Raw genomic sequence first — 21,071 nt, forward strand, 5'->3', positions numbered from 1 at the left:
TGAGGTGTGCCATGCAGAAGGATTTCCTGACCACTGTGGCAATGTGTAAAACCAAACCAAAAGCACTTGAAGGAAATAAGGCTGCAATGTGATTATCAAAGGAGAGACTACTGTCCACCTGTGTCCCAAGGTCTCTTATCACACTTTCAGTGTTAAGCAGACTACTGCCTATGTGGTAGTTCATGGGTACAGAGTTTTTACCAAAGGGGATGACAATGCACTTTTTGGCATTGAACTTGAGGCCATGGCTTTGACACCAGGCATCTGTCTCAGTGAGGCCCTTTTGTAGGATGTCCACATCATTAGGAGTTTTGATTATGGCTCCTAACTTGCAGTCATCTGCAACCTTAGTTAGCCAAAGACCTTCTGTGTTAGCCTGTACTTCAGAGAAGTAGATACCAAACAGGAGAGAACCCAGGACTAAACCCTGTGGTACTCCACTTGTCACTGTTCTGAAGTCGGATTTGGAGTCTGCTACTTACACAGTGTGGGTTCTGTCAGTAAGCCAGTTGATAACCCATCTTGTGACATAGGGATTTATACCTAGTTTAGTGAGTTTATCTATAATTCCAGAGTGGAGGATGGTGTCGAAAGCCTTGGCGAGATCTAGATAGGCTGTGTGAACCACCTTACCCTCATCTATGGCTTTGGTGACTGCTTCAAAGAAGTCTATCAGGTTTAGGAGACATGATCTGCCTTTTACAAACCTGAACTGTGTGGGGTCTAGAGTTTGGAGATTACCAATGTCTTTTTTATGAGTTCCATGATGATACATTCCATGGCCTTGCAGACCAGGCTCGTCAGACTAATGGGGCGGTAGTTCCCGGGGTCTGTTGTGGCTCCCCCTTTGTGCAGTGGGATAACTGTTGCAATGCGCCATTCAATGGGCACAAAGCCTGAGGTGAGGCTATGATTGAACATGGTACATAGGTGGGGTGCCAGTTCATTCTGTAGTTTGTGTAGAATGCAGCCTGGGATGTTGTCACTTCCCATGGATGCTGTGTTCTTGGCTTTGGAGAGTGAGGTTTTTACTTGTTCAGCCATGATTACAGGAACTTTGCATTCTTCCGGTGTAGAGATGGGCACTTTAGGGGGTGAGAGGGGGGTAAAGTTAGCACTGAACCTATCTGCCAAGATGTTGGCAATATCAGTTGGTTCTGTATATTTACTGCCATTGTGCTGTAAATCAGAGCAGATCTGAGTGTTGCCATTGAGATTCTTGAAATAGCTATAGAATGCTTTGTGGTTGTCTTTAGACTCAGTGGCGATTTTGTTTTCATAACTAGCTTTGAAAGATTTTATGAGGGATCTCAGCTTCTTGCTGAGGCTGACCAGGGAGTTCCTCCAATCATGGGATTTTACCCTTTTTTGCAACAGTTTCTTTCTTCTGTTGTAGAGTTTCTTTATGGCAGAAGACCACCAGATTGGCTTCCTTTTTTTGGAGGATAGCATCTTGGTTCTGTTAGGGATAGCAGGATTCATGCACTAGTGTAAGTGTTTATAAAGTGTATTTGCATATTGTCCATCTGCATGTGTGTCATGAAGTTTGCTACTTCTGTCTTAAGAAGCATGAAGTTGGCTTTGGAGAAATATTTTACGGTTGTTTCCATAATGGGGGGGGGGTAGGGGCGGGATGTGGATGTCTAGGGTGATTAGCTTGTGTTTGGATCTGACCAACGAGGAATTGACCTCTGGTGTGGAACACCGGTTGCCCATGTTGGTAATGACCAGGTCTAGGATATTGCTGCCCCTGGTGGGGGTGTGGATAAGATGATCCAAGGCATTGGAATTTATGAATTCCAAAAAACGTTAAGTAAAAGAGTTGGTACATGAGTAGTTTTCCCAGTTAATGGTGGGGTAGTTGAAATCACCCATTATTAGGGTGTTGGGTTGTACCCTAATATTTTCCAATGTATCAAGAAATGAGGAGTGTGAATCCTGGGGCATGGTGGGGGATCTCTAGCAAGCTACAATTTGGATTGCGGTCTTGCCCAAAGTTAGTTGCACTTGGATAATCTCAGATGCATTATGCTGAGCAACTAGCTTGGAGGTGCGGACATCCTTAATGAATATGGACACGCCTCCACCTTTTGTGTTTCGGTCTGGGTTAGGTGGCCAAAAGGTTTGGTATGAATTATAGCCTATTAATGAAGGGGTGCTCTCTGGAGCTTTGAACCAAGTCTCTGTCACTGCACAGATGTCGATGTTCTCCATTTTAAGGAGTGCCTCGAGTGAGTGCATTTTAAGGTTTAGACTTCTAGCACTGAGTAGCATTACCCTCAGATTTTGCTTGTTTGTACCTGTTACGGTGGTGAATTTGTCATTTGAACCTTGCCTAAAAAAGGCACTATAGTGGTGGCAAGAGCCTTTGCCAGTATTCAGAATCCCAAGGGTGACAGGTGCAGACCATCTCTGGCAAAGCATCGTGGTCTGTCAATCATGTCATCCCAGGCAGACAGATAATGGATTCCCTTAAAATGACAACCAGAAGCTTAGCCAATTGTTGAAGTCAATCATTTTGTCCTTGTACTGTGGTATCATTCTGGGTGACGGCAGGATGCTACTCAGGGCTAGGGTCATACCTGCCTGGGCTACAAGATCGGAGAGTTCCTCCATGTCTCTTTTCATGTAGTCCAGGGAGGTACATCTCAGGTCATTCACACCAACATGGACAATGACAATCATATTTGCACTTGTTGTGGAGTGATCTGAGTGTGGGCGTTATGTGGCATATCCTGGCACCCGACAGGCAGCTGACAGTAACTTTTTCCTTATTTAGCCTGCTGAGTGGAACATCAGTGTGCCTGATTATAGAGTCACCTATGACTAGAGTGTTGGGTACATTATGCCTTATGGGCTGTAGTTGAGTGGCACACTGAGTTTGTGGGCTATGTGTCATTTGGGCTGTGTTGGGGGGTGGAGGTTGCTTGTGTTTCTGCTTTGGAGGTCTCGGTTGTTTAGGCAGATTTTTATTGAGATCCTCCGCAAATGTAGGCATGTGTTTTGTGCTTCTATGTGTGTGTTTTGGTGGTGTAGGGACTATGTGATGAGTGTGGTGAGGTGCAAGTGTTTACCTTCTCCTCTTGACTGTCTAGTCCAGTCTTCGGTAAAGAGAGCTTTGGTTCCAGTTTGGCTATATAAGTGCATCTCTCACAGGTTGTAGTGTTGGGTTTTAGGAGGAGAGGGTTGTCCGTGTACACGAGGCAATTGCTGCATTGCCCCAAGATGCCCAGATTCATCAGGTAGACAGGAGAAAACACTGGGAGCTGACCTTTAAACATGCCTGGATAGGTGCTTATTTGTTAAGTACTAAAAACTGTTTTCTTCTAGACAAGTGAGGAAAGTTGAGTGCTGTAGTAATTTGTAGTTTAATTTGAAGAGCAGACTTTATGGTGCCAGGAATAGTTTAATCCTAGTTAAGTGGGTGTGGGGGGGGGGGGCTCTGGAGCTTACAAACAGTCCTGGATACAGCAAATCTATATCTGGACTAGACTTGTTACAGGAAAGGGGGGAAACAAGCTTAGAATTTCTTTTTTCAGTAAAGTGGAAATGGAGAAAGCTGGAACAGAAGTTAATTCAAGGCTAAGAATCTGAGTGGGTTGGCCTTCACAAATGTCTCTCTCTCTTTTAGACTGAATGAACTAATGACAAAGATGTTTTAATTACTAAGTAAAAGGAAATTAAATTTCTCATATTAGAATAAGTATATTTCATCTTTTTTCTTTTCTTTTTTTTTCTTTTTTTGTAAATTAAAGAATACCATCATTCTAAGATTTCCAATTACTGTGGTGCTGCGGTAGCTTTGTCGCCTCACAGTTAGACATTGCCCATTCGATTCTCAGTTAGAGCGTCTTCTGTGTGGCGACATGCATGAATGGGTGTTCCTTCATTGAAGGTTGTGCATTAGGCCTGGCAAGCCAGCAAGTAAAACTCTACTGACAATCATTAGCGGACCGGAGTTCCGCTGTGGCGACCCCTAACTGGGAAAAGCCGAAAGACACAAACAAACTAACATAAGCAAGATTAAAACACAATTCATTCAGCATAGCAGGAAAATGGGGTCAATATTAGTTTGCTGAAAGTTTTTTTCAACAAACACCTAATTATCAACTGGTATTCAGCAAATATTGCTTCAGCAATTCGCTGAATTTACCAGGTGTAAGGAAATACTTGCCCCGCAGCACAATGGACCAATTTCTGACTAAATCAAAGCCACCCAAGTGGGGGGCTTCACTCCCTACACTATGCCTAACTATATATATAAACTCTGATATTGCACTGCAGTGGAGAAAAGGGCAAAGTTGTATAGTTGGCCAACTACTTCTTTGCCCTTGGTACATTCAGCAAATTGTGGAAGTGATTTTTCGCTGACTACGGGTCGATGATTAAGTGCTCGCTGAAAAACTTTCAGTGAATTAATATAAACCCAGAAAATGCACTAAGACAATGTGATACAACATGCATGCATGCTGACATGAGACTAAGGTATCTACCACACTTCACATGGTTCTTTCAGAATTAATAAGGAAGGGAAGGCTTTAGCAGCTGATTACTCCTTCACATCTCTTGGTGGAGTACTAGGTATTGATAGGCAAGCAAGGAGCACTGATGATGACTAGAAACAAGGCAGCACTGTGGGTCAGAGTGATAAAGTCCTGGGTATGACCCATCAGACCTGGGTTTAATCAGTGGTCTAAGCACTACAGGTGCTGACCAGGATAGTGTGGGGTGAATGACAAGTAAAAGCCTGTTTACCCCTCTCTGACAAGGAGGGAGGATTAAGAGGTATATGCTCAGAGCACGGATACCATGAAGAATCCCTGACAGAAACTGGGGATCACCAAAGGTGCTTTATCTTCAAGGGGATGCAGCCCCTAAGATGATGCCCCTAACAGAAGTGTGAGAGAGACTCCCTAATTATGCCCACCATATAATCATTTGGAATGTTCTGGAATGTAGCACCATGTGCATAGTAACATTTATGGTGCTAAAGGGAAACCTCAAATCCCCAAATATGGATAACTGTACTGCTACTGCCATTTGACACATACACCTAATAATGAACAAATGAGTCACAGGGCTCTCTCCACTAAGGGAGTAAATGCAATAACTGGGTGAGCGGAGGAAAGGAATTGGAAGATAGTTAGGTGAATGTCATTTCAGTGAAAATTGAAACAAATAAAAATTAATTTGCTAAAGAAAATAAAAACTACATTTTTTTAATGTAGTTTCCATGCAGGGGCTGCATTCCCTCCACTTTCTACTTAATATAAACAGCTCTTAATTCACTGCATCTTAGCTTGAATGCACTGAAAAATATCAAGAAAAAAATCAGCGTTGTGATAGCTCTCAAAGTAAATACAGACTTATGTTTCCTTCATCTGTTACACTGCCCAAAAGAGAATGCAGAAGAATGCAACAGAGTGTATGAAGTACACTGTCTGATGATTTTGTTTCAGCATTTTTGTATATGTAAATACGAAAGTATAGAAATGCATACATACACATACACACACACACACACACACACACACACACACACACACACACACACACACACACACACGCACACACATATATATTTAGTTCTTATAATGGAGTTTTCACATATTTATTTAGAATAGTAAGTATGTATATACATTTCTGTCTGGGTTGTTTTGTTTTTGTATTTATTTATTTTTGCTTTGTTGTATATGGGGTATAGCATTTGTAATAGCAATACTAATTAGTACAGTAATGATTTCTATCAATTTAGATAGACAGAAATACAGGTATGCAAATCATTTTGTTCATAAATTAGTACTAGACTAGGCTTGTATAGGCCCTAGGGCCGATAGCCTAGTACTGACCTATGAACCTATCAACTAACTGCCCTTGGGGGCCATTTTAAACATAGCCAATTACTCTATGTGAGACTTAAACCTTACATCTTGTGTTTGTAAGGTAAGCACCTTAACTATTATACCAAGTACATGATATCAAGGCACTTACCTACAGGTCACTGACCCACTGATCAATTAAACAAAAATATTGCAAAACAAAGCAGCACAATTCCATTAAACAAGCTTTAATGTTAGCCGCACACAAGTATAACTCAAAAACTATAGCATCATGACTTGGACGTGTGATTAAACATGGACATAGCTCTCAGCTATCCAGATTTCTGCAGAATGTCCACATTTTTGGCTCAAATTTTCAGTCATTTCCTCATAAAATTTGTGTTTTTCTGGGAAATCACTGGGGACTGAAGTCATTAAATAACTACCTACATTTGAGTTTCAGATTTCATATCTTTCAGAAATTGCATGCTGATACAAATTCTGTTATTCTAGCAATTTTCTAAGTTTATAAGAGCAATATCTAAAATCAGTCCTTATTTTTGGACCTTCGTCCCCTATTATTTCAGGCTTTGTCCAGATTAGTTGTGCTAAGAGGTTGAGAGGCATGAAAATGGACCTTATACAGGAAGGAGGGGATAAGTCCAACATTGCGATATTACAGGCTTTAGCAAAAGTCATGTTTTAGTGCAAGAGCAACTCTCTCAATTCCCCATTGTATTTAACGTGATTAAAGAGCACTCAGTGAATTCTGTTTTATAATACCATAACACCAAAGCAGCTGAGACCACCAAACTTTATAAAAATAGTGTTGGACTTTACAGAAAAATAAGACAGATTTTCCAAGAAAATCAAAAAGTCTTGTGGTTTACCTACATGCACAAGGGCTCATTCTTTTACTGCTGTGAACGGGTTTTGATGTTAAGTCTCTAAAGCCAACATTTTCCACTCCTGACTGTACTGAAAATGCAGTTAAACAGGAACTGAAGAATAGGATTCAACAATTCTAAGATTGTTCCACCAAAATAAAAAAATGTAATATTTCATTGTATCTATTTCTATGTCTATCTATCTATCTATCTATCTATCTATCTATCTATCTATCTATCTAGCTAGCTATCAATAGCTGATTTTCACTTTTCAAAAAAATGGAATTCCATTTTCATAAGTTGAAATCTGAGAACTATACCTATGATTTCTAAATGTAATTGCAGGTTATTATGGTGATTTCATTATAATGTTCATTTGTATCAGTATATTGAAAATTAAAACAGATTCTAGGCACAGAACACTCAATAATGCAAGTTGACAACATTATAAATGACAACTATGAAGATAAATTCATTTAGCCCAAGTGCCAAATTCTTTGAAAATGACATTATTTTTCAATTCTTAGCCAAAAACTGGGATTTACCAGTATTTTTCTAGAAAAAATGGAAATCAGTATCCCCCATCTCTCTCAATATATATATATATATATGTGTGTGTGTGTGCATACATAGATTTATAAATTTATTTGTCCATGCAATCCTGCATGCCATAAAGCACACCAAAACTTGCCATTGCAACCAGTTTTATTAAAATGCTAACAGTTAATGCATGTAGTTAAGCAACCATTCAAATGAAAATTCATCAGCATTATAAACATTAATAAAATGAAATAAATAACAGTTCTTGTGATAATGTAGGGAATGTACACCATACAGCCCCCCTCACCGATACAAGCAGTATTAAACCCACCTCTCATTATAATCACCTAAATCAAAACCTTCAAGAAGCATACCTCACTCACTTCAAAACTGCAATACTCCAACAACCAAAAAAGGGAGAACAGAAGAGGGTTTCAAATCAAAACCCTTTTACTTCGCTTCCATTTCATGAGTCATTTCATTAAACTCATAATAATGCACTAGCTAAAAGGTAGGGAAAAAGGGGTTTGAAATAATATCCATACCAAAGAAGGCAACCTAACCCTAGCTCCATCTACATATGATATCTGCAACCACTCCCCCTAACTCTACGGCAATTCCTGATCCTAGCACCTCCCTATTACATGTACTTTTACCTAACCCTTCCTTCAGTGAGCATCTTATAAATGAGCGACTCCTACCAACGCACAAAACCATAGCTCCTCTTTTGCATTCGGTGCTAAGGATCGTGACCTGTTTACAGAAAATTGAAAATGACTGTCAACTAACCCAGTCTAATGCCCAAGGACATGTCTAGGTGAAACAATTGGAATTTAATTAACAAGCTCTGCAAAATCAACTTTCTCAAAACCAGCTAGGTATATTTATGTTCTTAAAGAAACAAATACAACTTAATTGAAACATTTAATTTAAATAAAGCTCACTCTATTTTCAAAGAACTTGTTATAACAAAGCTATAAATATTATTTACATAACTACACATTTTCAGGACTTGTATCGGAAAACAGGTTTGCTTTCACAAATCAAAAATGAAAACCAAAATAATAACCAACCTGGGTTTTCAGACTTAGATAAAAATGAATAGTATGTTAGGTACCCAGCTAGCCCAAGAAAGGTTTTGCATGTCTCTCAGAAGAGGATGCAGACCATTTTTAGCCTATGTTTTTTTTTAAGCTGAGGTTTTACCTCCCCCTCTTCCTATAATGAAATGTAAGTACTTGGCTTCTTCCATACTGACTTTACTTTTCTTAGCATGTACAGACAGGCCTGTCTTATAGATATACCATGATCTGCAGTTCATGAAAGTGGGATTCACACTTTCTGAATGAATGACCTTGTCACTGCAGTATGCTACAGCATATTGTGAGTGGGACTTCAACATTTCTAAAAGTACAGGATCTGGACCTTTTCACCTTCTTCTGCCTACTGTGTGACCTTGAGCAAATTACTTAGCCATCCAGTGATTTGAACAATCACTTATTTGGGCTAAACTCGTTAATGGTTTCTTAGACAGCATGCCTAGCAACTACTTATGAACCTATTTTATCTATGAGTCTAGGAAAAGTGGCTGGAGATCCATTTAGGCCAATAGTAACACTGTGTACTCAGACCATGAGGGGTTACAAACTTCATTTGTCATGGTGTTGGAGAGGGTGTGTGCTAATTTGCCAAATCCATTCATCATCTCTAGTGCTGTCAAGTATCTGGCCTTCCCTATCAACTCACCAATTCTGGGCATGGACTAGCTATGAAACTTTGAAATGTTATTCCGTTTCTTTAAGTGATTACATAATGTAATACTTGCAGTGGTTCTGATGACTAGCTTTATCGGGCTGCTCCAGATACTCTGTGACTCTTTTCTTAACTGTCTACTTTTGCGTTTGTTTGAACTTTTCTCTCTTATTAACTGTCCTGTGAGTCTGGTACTCTGTGACATCTCAATATAATCTTCATTTCAAGGTTTGTTGTTATATTATATTCTGTCAGACAAGTTACCCCAAGCATTTCTGAAAACACTGCTTTATTTCTTAGTAAGAATTCTATTAACTAATGCTTCAGACCTTTTGACAAGGGTCTCTCTATCTGCATATTAGGTAAATATTCCTTGTCCTTCTGATATGAAATTCAGCATGCAAAATCTCTGCAGAATTCTCTAATTCTTCCCATGGCTTCCAGAGCTTAATGCAATAAATTTTCTCTATCGTACTCTTTCCTGGATGTCTAACTTTATAATTAATTGCATCCATGGGACCAGACGACATCCCGGGCTGTGTACTACATGTACTACAAAATGAACTAGCACCTCACCTAAGTAAGTGTCATGTTTAATCATAGCCTCACCTCAGGCTTCATGCCCACTGAGTGGCGCACAGCTACAGTTATCCCAGTCCACAAGGGGGGATCCACCTTGGATCCTGGGAACTGCCACCCCATTAGTCTAATGAGCCTGATCTGCAAGGCCATGGACAGTATTATCATAGAACGTATAAACAAAGATATTGGCAACCTTCAAACAGTGGATCCCACCCAGTTTGGGTTTGTGAAGGGCCGATCTTGTCTCCTGAATCTGACTGACTTCTTTGAATCAGCCTCCAGTGCTGTGGACGAGGGTAAGGTGGTCCACACAGCCTATCTGGACCTTGCCAAGGCCTTCGACACTATCCCCCATTCTGGAATCGTAGATAAACTTACTAAGCTGGGGATTAATCTCTACATCACTCGATGGGTTGCCATCTGGCTTACTGACAGAACCCACACTGTAAAAGTAGCCAACTCTAAATCCAGCTCCAGACAAGTGGCAAGTAGAGTACCTCAGGGTTCAGTCCTGGGACCGTTCTTGTTTGGCATCTACTTCTCTGAAGTACAGGCCAACACTAAGGGACTCTGGCTAACAAAGTTCGCAGATGACTGCAAACTGGGAGCCATTACTGAATCCCAAAATGATGTGGATATTCTACAAAAGGTCCTTACAGAAACAGATGCTTGGTGCCAGAGCCATGGGCTCAAGTTCAATGCCAAGAAATTTATAGTTATCCCCTTTGGGAAAAAACATGTACCCGTGAATTACCACATAGGTGGCAGTACACTAGACACTGAAAGTGTGATAAGAGACTTAGGGACACAGGTGGGCAGTGGTCTCACCTTCAATAACCACATCGCCACAACAGTCAGGAAATCCTTCTATGTGACACACCTCATCACTAAGGGCTTTTCATCCAGAAAAAAGGAGGTCATTGTTCCACTGTACTCATCCCTCATTAGACCCATTATAGAATACAATGCCCCATTTGCTATGTACCTCTCAAGACATCTGCAACAACTGGAAAGGATGCAGAAATACCTCACTAAAAGAATCACAGGCCTAAAGCAGATGTTCTATGCTGACCGTCTAAAAAAACTCCAGCTATACTCTGTCACATATCGTCTACTCAGAGGCGATCTCTGCTTAACATACAAGGCCATGTCAAACCCAGAGCTGTTGGACATGCTGCACTTAAAGAAATCCCAATCCCTCAGAGCCACACGCTCCAGGGATCTAAACCTTGTCATCACAATGAACAAAACATGCTGGAGGGATAGGTTCCTGACCCAGAGACTCCCCAGACTCTGGAATAGACTGCCCATACATGTCAAGCACAGCGCCTCTTTGACCCTCTTCAAAAGGAACCTTGACAATTGGATGGGAGATAGGAAATTCACCCTGGGGATCACGTCAGTTGTCCTGCTAGACCGGAGTCCAGGGAAGTGAATATTGTGGGAAGAAATAGTCAGGGAATTATTATGGCTAGGCTTGTATAGGCTCTAGGGCCGATAGCCTAGTACCAACCTATGAACCTATTTTCCTCCACCTGAAACATCCCCTGACATTTGGCGAGAAATTTCTTTTCCATGGAGGACATTAATACCAATACTCAATTTCATGGGTTAAATTCTCGGAGTCTGCCATTCTTATTATAAATTTGTTGTTGCAGTTCTTAGGCTGTTAGCACATGCTGACTTGCTATCTACATTACCACCTTTGATCTAGCCTGCAAACTAGCATAATATTCTAACACATTTTTATATGGCGTATTTTCTTCTAACCCAGGTTTTCTTAGAAACATCATGTGGCCCTTTTAGACACATGCCGGACTGAAATTCAAATCAGGTATACCCATATGAAGCTTGTAGTATCTTTGTAATTGTAGAGAGTAAGCATGGTCCAAGTATTTATCGTCTGCATCTGCAAATTTCCTTGGCATGGATTTCAGTGTTCCACAGCTTTCAACTGTTTTGCTCTACCATAAGGGGCAAAGCCAAAAATAATGGGAGGACAAAGACAAAATCAGAGACGATTTCAACATATTACTCTTATGCATCAGCAAGCAATTTTGAAACTGTAAGCAAAATAATACTCCAATGTCTCACATTACTGTATGTAATATTTTGGGATTTACCAGAAATCATAAATCTTATGAAGAACATGGAAAATATGACGCGAAATCAAGACTGTTCAGCAAAATCAATGATGTTTAGAGGTATGTAGTATTTTTATCAATCTCTCTACTAATCCATCATTGTGTAGATGATAGAATAATTTCTTCAACTGTCTGAATTTAAAGCACTGTCAAAGTTGATGTAGTTCCCCTTCAATTAAAGTGAGTATCTTGATCAGTAAGCATCTTGATAGGGATACCCACTCAGAAGAAAAACAGCAACAGCTCCTTTGTAAATAGCCTTGAAATTAGTTTTGCATAATGGCACTGCTTCTGGAAATGTGGTAATACAGTCTATTATGACTAGTATGTACTGATACTCACTGCTTGACTATACTAATGGCACTGTGACATCCAGGACAATATGCTCAAATGGTACATCTGTGGCAGGCACTGGGGTCAGGGAACTTTTATATTCAGGACAGGGTGCAGTTTTTTAGCATTCCGGTAAAGAAGCATAGCAGTTCTTTACCTTATGCCACATCAGTAAAATCTGGTTAATCTTCATGATTTAATTTTATCTCGAGGTGATGTCCTAATACCTGTAAATGGGCTTCATTACATGTGATCTGTAAGGCTGTGGCACAAATAACTGATATAGAATTTCTTCCCTTACTTTACTTACTATAGATAAAAAGTCATCTTTTAACTCAAAATACGCATCAGAAGTAAAAGGAACATCCTGCTCACTGTCTTTCCTGCAACCTTGGTTATAATGTGTCTTGCTCTAGTTAAAGTATCATATGATCACTGAGATTATTAACGTTTACATATCTTTTCTGTAAGTCCATTAAGTCAGGGTTATATTCTTCAATTACTTGCCTTAAGGTGGAAGGTGTAACTTCTTCCCAAAATATTAATACTGCCGCATTTTCCATATATTTCCTGTAAAAGGAAGTTCTAAACAAAAATCACATTCTGTTATACTTTCTTTGTTATCAGGACCGGTCCATTGAGTACTTCTGTTTTTACACTGCTCTCCTTCTACTTTACTGTAAGTGCATACCACAGTCTCACTTTCTCTCCCTTCCATACTACAAAAATAAATGTAAGAACAATTTATCACCAGGTTTACTTTTTTCTTGGTATACAGAATCCTGCTACTTAGAGTGCAATGTAAATTGCATTCTCTGCTTTATGCTAAATATAGGCCAGAACTCAACATTCTCCCAATTATCTCACATTCTGAACTCAATTTGTTCTGAGGTTCTCATTCAAGTCCCTTTCTTTTTTCTGTTTGCCTCAGTTTCAGAGTGCAGTTCTATCTTGAACTGACTTTTACCTCAGAGTTTTTGCACATTTCATTTTCACTTCCTATACTGGCAGCTCTTCAGAATCTGTGCTTCTGCTGCTCAGTCAGAAGTGCGTGGCTCTGATAGAAGACAGGGTCCTTACTCTCTAGCCACAACCCAATTCTAGATCATCTTGTACTTTCCTTTTTCTTTTATTTTTCTATTTATGCTGCCCCTCCCAGGACCTTGCCCAGGGGTTCCACTGCTATCATACAATAAATCCATTTGTTCTGGATCTATGGGAACTGGGCAATTTTGGGCCAGGTGAGAACCCTACAGTCCATTTATTCTCACCAGGGGGTTCTAGTCAACCATCCATTTCATGGTGAGAGCTTGGTAGTGTAGAGCAGGCCAACTTGCTGGTACTGGAGAGGTGACTTACCTCTCCCCATTGTAAACACCCTATCCACATCAACTGCTTCACTGAGGCCATTACTACAGTTCCCCAGTATGCATCCACACATCCAGTTCCCCTTGGCTTACTGGTGCTGTACATATCAACTGCACTGCTTTAGTTTCCAGTGGCTAAAACCTGATGTTCCTGCTAGATGCCACCCTATGTGGTGAACCACGTCATCTCCTTCCTCCCAAAAAGGGTGAACTGGCAAAAAATAAATAAATAAATAAAAACACAAAAAAAGGGTGAGCTAGCAGTGGCCATTCACTCAAATTCTCCCCAGCCAGATCCTACAAGTGAACAGGCCACTAACCGAAATCGGGTCATCTGCACCATAGTTAGGCCCTTATCTCTCTATGTAGTCGAGCTTGCTGCTTCTTTTGTAGTTTCTAATCCAACGTCCATCTTCTGACTTTGATTCTGAATGTCACAATTAATCTAAAACACAGTTCATCAAGAAAAGAAATAATTGAATCACATTAGAAAAATGCATAATACTATAAAAAATCATTCCTGCCTTGGCTTTGGATCACAGGAGTTATAATGGAAATTAGTTTTGATCAGTGTTTGTACCTTATGTGTTATGTTGTATCTCTTTCTTTATGTTTTTGAGCTAGCACTTATTCACTGCCTGATAAGTTTTCTCTTTTCTCTCTTCTCCAATGTTGTGTGGAGTTAATATATTTAAGTAAGGTGACACAAGGGGGGGGGTGATGCAGGAGGGCTAGCCCATTGCAAAAAAGGTTTATAGGACTATTTTTTCTATATGAAGTTCAGATGTAATGTGGGTCAAATAAGTGTGTTTCAGATGAAATGTGTATACTAATAAATAGGTCAATCTCCAAGCAAAAAGTCCCAATCCTCTGGAAAAGCTCTCATATAATACCTCTGCACAAAGGAGGAAGCTTGACTGAATTATCAAACTACTGCCCAATAGCCATCATATCCCCACTCTCAAAAATACTAGATAAATGTATTAATTTCCAAATATTAAAATTCCTCTACTCTCATGATCTTCTAGCACAAACTCAACACCGCTTTCGACCTGGCCACATCACCACCACTGCCCTTATCGCTTTTAGCAATTATGGTAATCAACAAAGAAATGCAGGTAATCTAGGATCAACCATCTGTTTGGAAATCTCAAAAGCATTAGATACAGTGTCCCATAGCAAACTACTGTCTGCCCTTTCAGAACCGAAACTAAATAACTCTGCAATCCTATGGTTCAAAGATTATCTTTCTAACAGACAACAGGCAGTTAAATGGCAGGGCAACTTATCCGCTCTTCTCCCAGTCACCTTAGGAGTGTCTCAAGGAATCATTCTTGCCCCTGTGCTATTCTCAATATTTACAAATAACCTCCACAAATTCACCCTTCATGCAAGCTTAGTCTAGTACGCCGGCAACTCTACCCTAATCAGCTCCATCCCCTCTCTCCAGCTTCTACAGAAAATAACCCAAGAATCCTTTTCTGCAGTTGAAACCTGGTTAACTGATTCCCAATTAATACTCAATCCCCACCAAAAAAAAGCTTATGCTCTTTCATCCCTCTAAAGTGATAGACCCCAGTTTCCCTTTCACTATCATTGCTTCTGACCACACCCACATCACACCAGTTGCACACACCAAACTGCTAGGAGTTGTAATTGAGCAAAACATGAAAATTTGACAAACACATAGCTCAAACCATAACTAAAGTGCACACTCTACAGATGTAAAAACTATCTAACTTCCAATAGTAGAATTACCACAGCAAGAACCCATTTACTCTCCACATTACTAGTCAACCCAAACAAAAGTGAACTTAACAAACTATCCTCATGTTATCACAAAATAGTTAAATTTACTACTAACTCTTCCTACAGATCCCATCACTGCCTAGCCCTTCATAAACTGTCCTGGATGGAATTACCCAATTTACTTTCACTAAATCAAATTACCTTGGCCCATCAAATTCTTTATTGCACCAACAAAACCCCAGCCCTAAACAGCCTAATCAATCAGTACACTAACAGCCGTCAGCTAACATCTACCAGTAAAGGTCTGATCAAAGTATCCAAAAGTAGATATAGCTCAGGGGAGGCCCTGTACTCATGTACTGTCGTAAAAATGTGAAACTCTCTTCCACCTGAGATTAGGACCAATAAAAACTATCCCAATTTCAAAACACAATTAAAATCCCATCTCACCAGGTCCTGGATCTGTAAATGTTCTGACCCAGAATGACTCCTATAAGACCACTCCTGACATATACGATTACACAGTATAACTCCTATTAAGCACCTGCATGCATTCTATTCTCCACATTTCTATTAAAAAGGCCCCGTGAACCTTCAATTTACCATTGTTATGGAATTAGACATTAAGTCTTTCAACGTAACAATACTGTCTTAACTAGCAATCTTCTGTAATTTGGAAATCCTCGACACTGCTATCTAGTTTCCATCTAGACTGCTACACCACTTACTTCCTTGACTGACATGCTGAACTTGGCCATCTGTGACTTGTATTACAGAGAGTACCATGTGTTAGCCAGATTGTATAGAACATCCTTTGTCTTGTTCTGCGACTGTAGTAGAATATGACTCGTGTACCTTAAACTTGTTATCTGTTGTATAAGAGGTGTCATGCTTATAGCCTGTTTGTAATGAACACCATGCATCTTGTTTTTAATATGACTCGTGTACCTTAAACTTGTTATCTGTTATATAAGAGGTGTCATGCTTATAGCCTGTGTGTAATGAACACCATGCATCTTGTTTTTCTGCGTTTTGTAGTAGTCTGTTTGTCATGTATTTGACTTATTGTAAGGAGCTTTTATCACTGGGCCTCTGCAGAAAATGGGCAACCCCTGCCCATTCGGACCACCCCAGTAAACAAATGTAAAATAAACTAAATAAATAAGAAAATGTTAGATATTTTGTGATTAGATGAAAAGCTTCTTAGATAAAAAGTTATATGCTACATATAGGTATAAATAGATATAGTACTTGAAGGAAAATGTAGGTGCAAATTGAAAATGCATTATATATTTACATACTGCAGAGTGTGTGTGCAAATATGCATTTTATATGTGTGTGTGTGTAATATGTATATATGTATGTGTGTATGTACATACATATATATATATATAGAGAGAGAGAGAGAAAGAGAGAGAGAGTGAGTAAGTTCCATTTGCAAAGAATGAATGCTCAGAAGAGCAGGCCCACTTTCGTCACTTGTTTTTCAGCTCGTCAAATGCTTTCCTCATGAGACAGCATTACAGTGGTAAGTCCAGATACTTTATCCTTAACCAGAAGTTGTGTGATCTCAGAATTAGTATATATTATTACCAGGTGGTGTGGGGGATGCAGAGGGGCTTGCCTCCCGCAAACACACACAAACACACACACACACACACATATATATATATATATATATATATATATATATATATAAACACACACACACACACACACACATATATATATATATATATATATATATATATATATGAAATTGTACATATACTCACACATATATGTATGTTGCATGCTAACATGGTCACTCTTTTTTTTTTCACTATTTGAAATATTCAGCATTTGATAATAAAATCACACACACATACAAATATATATATATATATATATATATGGATCTAGGACTTGTGCAAGAATGTGCAAAGTCCCGAATCCATATTCACCAAACATATATTAACGAAAGCGCTTTCTCCAATATATGTTAAAAAAAAAAAAAAAAGAAATCTACGTTTATGCCCCCCTGCACCCCCCACACCCCCCTACTTTAATATTCTCACTCTGAGACTGCACTACAGTGAGGAAAAGGGAATGTTCCCTTATCCACACCATAGTGCGGTCTTACAAACAGGCATACTTATGCTAAAGTGCTTCTTTGGTGAAAAGCACTTTCGCACAAGTATGCCAAATCGAAATTAGTTTCGGTGATTTTGTCTTCGGGGATCTGTACGGATCCCATATATATATATATATATATATATATATATATATATATATATATATATAGTTCCCTGTGATTGAAGTTTCAAAACTCTGAAAATGATGTATTGGGATCGCTGTATAGCGCGGAACCCGGGATTTTCCGTTTTCCTCACTGTAGTGTGATCTTGGAGTTGGTATATTTAACATAGCTCTCAACCTTCCATCGCCAAAATGAGGAGCACTCGCCTTCATAATGTGGAACAAATGGGCAAAATGTGGAACACATACTAATTGCTTACTAACAACTTCAAATAGGATGGTTAAAATATGCTGTTTTTACTTATAAAGAAGATCCTTTAATGAATTAATATGATTCATTTCTATTTACCATGGATTTCACTTAAAAAAATTCCTAACACTGAAAGTGTGGCAGACTCTTTCAATGTGGAACTTTGAGGAACTTCGAGGAACATGAACTTTTTAAGACTTCAAATGAGGTACATTCCTCGTAATGAGGTACACTTGAGAGGTATGATATTTAAGTAGTGGGTTTGGGGGTGCAGGTGAGCTTGCCCCTCTGCAAAAACATACGGGTAAGTTGTTTTGTTTTATTTATATATATTTTTTTGTTTCAGAATTTCAAAACTTTGGACATATGGTCTTAACTGGTCTATATCATATGAGCAAATCGAACAAATTGCAAACACTCATAATATCAAATGTAATGGACCTCGAACTTCCTACTGTGGGGGGCTGCACCCCCCACAACCCTAGCTAAATATATATTCCAACTCCGAGATTGCACTACAGTGAGGAGAGGGCAAATATCCCATTCTTCATTGTACCGCAATCTCAGAAAAAGCACTTTGAGGTCCGGTATGTTCGATATTATGAGCTTTTGCAATTTGTGAGATTCACTTATATGACATAGACCCGGTCTCAGCCGTATGGTCTTCGGTGTTTTGAAATTTCAGCGATGTCATAGGGACCCATATATGTATGTGTGTGTGTGTGTGTGTGTGTGTGTGTGTGTGTGTGTGTGTGTGTGTACGCGCGCGAATAAATTCAATAACTGTATAAGCAATGTTCAAACGGAAGAACCATCAACAATCATTCCACTTTTTTGATCTGTTGATTAAAAAAAATTCCTAGTATCATCAATGGGCCAAATGGGTGTGAACATTCATCCTTTTAGGAAAAGTTTTTTTTTTTGTAAGGTAATGTACAGTGTTAGGGCCAGCGGTAGGGTTAGAGTTAGGACACATGAGCAAAGTCAGCAGGGGAGTTCAATTGATGTGTTGCAGTAAACTTAGTATGCTGTCTACTTCATTTTTTTACACTGACTTTCTTTGATGTTCTATAACATGTATAAATGTAGTGCTAATATAATGCTCTCTCTAGTTACTCACATACATTAATGGTATTCTTGTGTATTGCAGGAGGAGCATTTAATATACTGTTTTGATTTATTCTTATTCTTTTGATCATGACTAACGTGGTACTGAATGCAGGGATTGTAAAGAACTGTGACAGCAGACAATGGAATATATTCCAGTATCAATGATGACAGTAAACACAGCAGTCACAACAACCACTGAAGCCAGCAGTAACAACAAACATTGATGCCAGATGCATTACAGATTCAGGGAATGGATGAAAGGGAATATGCCTGAGGCTTGAAGGTATTGTCCATCTGGGTAACCTTTACTAATGTATCATGATAAAAACACTGTCTGTGTTTTTTTGTATGAAATATGTCAGCAGAGAAGGCCTGGAAGTAATAATCTATTTGAGGTTGTGTCATGCAGCATTACTTCAAAGAGCAGTGGTAAACAAATACCAGATGCATAGCTGTGATACTAGATAAGAAAACAGTTAGACCACTCTCATATTCTGTATTACACTAGTAAGGCTACATCACAAGTGTCTGCTGGTGGAGACCTTACTGGAAAATGCAGTTCACACTTGTAGGACATATGCAGTAGAGTTACCAAACTGAGTCAGTCTACGGGCACATTGGTTGGTTCTGCAATGTTGCTGATCTGGGCTTATGATTAGCATTCTAACAGTGATGGATATGTCTGGGTGATGTCTAGTAACTCCATTTCCCAGTAGAAAGGGTGATCTGTAATGCAGTTACACTACAGCAATCCCTTGTGCAGACTATATGTAACAGTAATAAACACAACTGCTGGAGGGTGTTGTGTAGTGTTAGCATGTTATATGTCAATTAGTTACAGATGGCAAGGCTACATTTCATCAAGGCAGAAGTTTTGTGCCCCCTCAGAGGAAATTACACAACATCTTAATTTCCCATGGGCTCATCATATTGCCAAATAATGGTAGACTGGAAACCTTGGCATGCAGGTGTAAACAGGTCAGCATAACTATTATACAGGTTTTGACTGGGGAGGGTTGCAGAATTTGATCAATATGATAGAGTGTAAGAATACCAACTCCAACAGCTTTGCAAAGCATAGTGGAACAGTCAAAAGGCAGGACAGGAGATGAGAAGGGACAGCAGCTTCATAACATAGGTAGATAAACCCCCTACTGTCACCCAGGTGACTCATGTTTGAGTAGCAACACAAATGCTGGGGGGGGGGGGTCACATAGGGGAAGGTGAGAATGATGAGTGAGCATCAGCCTGCCCTGTGTTGGGGAGGGGAGGAAGGCAGCCTAGGTTCAGTACAATAAAGCAGCATTAAGAACCTGGTGACCAGCATGCCCAGGAATAGCACTTAGTCGGAGGTTGCACATGCATGAAAGCATCTGTCCAACTGCTGACGCAGCAAAAATGCAGAGTTTGCAAACTATGGTGAGGAAGAATACACTCCCCACAGTAATATGACACTTCTCTAGCATCCTTCATCTCTTCACAGACCACAGACATGGGGTTAGTTTGGGCCTGAAAAGTCAAAAGCATGTCCGTTAGACTGGGTGAAAGAGAAGAGGAGCTGGTAGAAGCTGATAGCTGCAAGAAGGGAGAGAAGAAAAGAAAAGGCAAGGACGTATGCACAGTCTGTGCCTTGTCATGAAGAAATTAGAAGGGCTGAAGATGGAGAGTAGTGATAAACATGATATTAGAGGATTTGGTCTATGATAAAATCACCATTGTATTCTCCACACAATTTTATTAAAATGGAAAGACAAATATTTCCTTGTGCTGCTGAAAATGACACTGTAACAGCTACTAAGTCACTAGCTAGCTGTTCTGTTTTAATACAGGCTATTTATTTTAATTCCTTGTAAAAGAAATGAACCAAAACATGTGATGTTTTGTTTAAGTCTAGATTGCAAGCAGTTCACTTTTCATTTGCCAGTCAAGGAACTGTACCTCAGTAACAATATGTACTTTTGTATTTCAACATGGTAACAATGCATAAACACTTTTTGGCAATAACATTATTCTGATCTCAAAGTCATCCACATTCGTTAATTCCCACATGCTCTGGATAATGCATACTGGAAACTATAAAGACCAAATATGTCAGAGCTTTAAAAAAAGAAATTAGTCAGGGGATACAAAAATCTATTATCTAACACTGGAAACATTTCTATGTAACTTGAAAGAATGCAACAAAATCACAGATAGCCATTAATCCGCTGTTCAGTTTCAGACTTCCAGCAATCTCTCTCTCTCTCTTTTTCTGTCTTCTGGGAAAACTCATTTCAAATTCTACATGTAAAACTGTATAA

The 21,071-nt window shown here is 39.4% G+C and overlaps 1 protein-coding gene across 4 annotated transcripts in view; it reads right to left on the reverse strand.

Moving 5' to 3' along the window:
* DENND2B (DENN domain containing 2B) overlaps positions 1 to 21,071 on the reverse strand; it is a 1,438,653-nt gene that overhangs the window by 485,716 nt on the left and 931,866 nt on the right. The gene's annotated exons all lie outside the window — the stretch shown is intronic.

The sequence above is a fragment of the Protopterus annectens genome, chromosome 9.part0 (genome assembly GCF_019279795.1).
Source record: "Protopterus annectens isolate FY-2018-M chromosome 9.part0, PAN1.0, whole genome shotgun sequence".
Classification (NCBI taxonomy): Eukaryota; Metazoa; Chordata; order Ceratodontiformes; family Protopteridae; genus Protopterus; species Protopterus annectens.